Here is a 2759-nt window from a genome sequence, read left to right on the forward strand (position 1 = left end):
GCTCTATTTTGATTTTTCTCCAAGTGGAATCCTGTGGGTTAAGCAAACCTTTCATGGCACCCTATTTAACTTGGCTGTTATTCTTTATCTGTTTCTGCTAAGCAAACTGTATCCTTTTATTATGCCATCAAATACTTGCACTGTTGACAAAATAATGGGCTGAATATGTCATCACAGATGTTTTGCTGAAATTGCCTCTTCTCTCTGTATTTTTTGGTGTTCTGTGTAAGATACATTTTGGGAGCCTTCAGTTGCCTTTTGCAGCTGATGCCAAGATTATGCAATAAAAGCCCCGACGTGTAGTAATAATAAGTTGTGTTAGCCAGAGAAATGTTTGCAGTGTATTAAAGAAAGAAAACACTCAGTTAGGGGAATGCAGACAAACCCAGCTCAAGGAGAGCTCCACATCCTGAAAGTGAGACTGGGCTGGAGCTGCAGGTGCTGACCACAGAGCTTTCAGCACAGGGAAGGAGGAGGCCACAGGCTTCCAGTCTCTTTTTTGTACCAACCAAGCTGCTGTGACCACAGGCTGCCCTCTAATTGCTCTTTTCCATCAGAATACATCTGTCTTCTAGCTTCCTCCTCCACATTTAAATTCTGCTGCTAAAAAACACTGCACATGCAAATGATCCCCTTCTAACGGCTCAGAGAACCCCTGCAATCTGTGATCACTGTAGTTAATAACTGATATATTGGACCCTTGCCTAACTGTAGATAGCACCTCCATTATTTACTTGTAGTAAATGCTGTGGGTTTTTAAAAGTGTTTGCTATTCAAATATCTGGAAAAGCTACCAGACATATGAAAGTTTAACCTGTCTACCTTGGAAGCTGGCTTAAATAATAATTTTTTAATAGAAATTCCTGCATGACTGTTGTTCCAAATCCAGCAGGAAACACCAGTCCCAGGTAAGGAAACTGCTGGAATACTCTGTGAACTTGTAGTCTTCCACCTACCCTCTGCATCAGTGCAGACTTATCTAAATAGAAGCTGCATGCCTTGAAGCAGCCCTGTTATTTGCAAGAATCCATTTGTGTGAAACAAAAAAATAACCTGGACACTATGCTTTATAGAAAAGTTAAGAATATTAAGATTCTTGTCATGTATCAGAGAAGAAAAAGCCTTCCCATCCTCAAATGCATCTACCATGAAAACAGCAGCAAACGTAAATAAACTTTCAAATGGTTGAAAACAAAAAGGTTCTCATGTGCTCCATTCTATTGTTGATCCATGACATTTTTTCAGTTAACATTTTACTTCTGTTTATTCCTGAACTGGGTATGAACTTATGCAGTTTTTTTTTCTATAGCTGGAACAAGCAACAGAGTTTGAGAAGTTCTGTTGAACCTACAGATGAAGCTTTTTTCAGCAGACACATCTCACAGCCCCACTGGTCTAGCTGTGTCATTTGGAAGTGTGAAAAAACCTGGTATGTGCAATTCCCAAACACACAGCAGTCCTTTTTCTGCCCAAACTTGCAGCTTGCTTTATCTATAATGGCAAAAGGATGCCTGGATTGGGAATTGTCTTTGCCAATCTATATCTACGGTACAGACAAACCAAACCACATCTGTATTGCATATTTGCCCACAGAAAAGATAAGGCATTCCATAAGTAAATGGGAAGGAGGGAGGGACTGGACTGCTCAGAAAAAAAACCAAACCTGTTTTATTAGGAAGCTGTGGAATATTCAGAACGAGGGAGATACTAATTTAATAGGGGTCTGGAAGGCATTTTCTTGACCTTTATGTCATAAATCAGAGTGCTGCTAGCACACTTTTCATAAACACTGTGTTTCAAAGTAACAACAGGATGGCTGTGCAAGGCAGAACAATGCCTCTCTGATTACCTGTGGGTTTTGATTATTGTGCTCACGTTTGCCATGTGCTCAGATCCCACTGAAGACTGTTTTGGACTCCTTCATGTTCAAGATCCCAGCTTGCTGTGCAGTGCACTGCACTATAAGCTCACCTTTAGTCCAGTTTAAGAAGCCTGTGCTTCATCCTCCCTTGTCCACGAGGAGGCAAAATGCCTTCTGAGAGAGCCTTTCTTCCTGATGGCAGTGAAGCCCAGCTACCAGCGCCGCCCTGCAAATTATTTTGACTGCAGGGCAACTGGAGAATAACCTAAAGAGCTTCCATGTGGCTTCTCTGGTGTTTAGATTTACAGGGGCAAAAGAGTCTCATACAGTCCTGTCAGTCTGAGGAGCAGATGAAAGCAACACAGGCCAAGTACTTAAAAGAAATCACTGGGTTAACACACATTTATCATATGTGGGATTGTCATTTGATGCCCAAGACAATTCTCAGTCCCAGCTGCCTCCTTGCCAACATTCCCACAAAAACGGTAGCACTGGAATAAATGAAGGTTAATAGTGTTTGTCCCTTTCTCTCAGAACCCAGACTGTAGCAGTGGTGTATTCTGGGGACGTTTAAATGCTTAAAATGTCAAGTACGCTTATTAGATCCGGTTTTTTTGGTGTTTGGGCTTGGGCATCGATGTATAAATAGGTGTTGGATGCTGGTTTCTTGACAGAAAGAGTCACTGTTCCTCCCTACAGTCACAGAACGCGCTCTCAGGCCGGATGGCACCGAGAACACCTCCTGGCAGGGCGAGATTCCAAAAAACCCGTCCCTTACACACCAGCGCACCCTGCCACGGAAGCACGCCTGTCCCGGGTGGCCGCAGCCGAGCTGGCACACACGATTTCCTTCATTTTTCGGTCCGAGAGGCCGGAATGACATGACACCACCCCCCCC

The sequence above is a fragment of the Chaetura pelagica genome, unplaced genomic scaffold (genome assembly GCF_000747805.2).
Source record: "Chaetura pelagica isolate M959 unplaced genomic scaffold, ChaPel_1.0 scaffold72, whole genome shotgun sequence".
Taxonomy (NCBI): Eukaryota; Metazoa; Chordata; class Aves; order Apodiformes; family Apodidae; genus Chaetura; species Chaetura pelagica.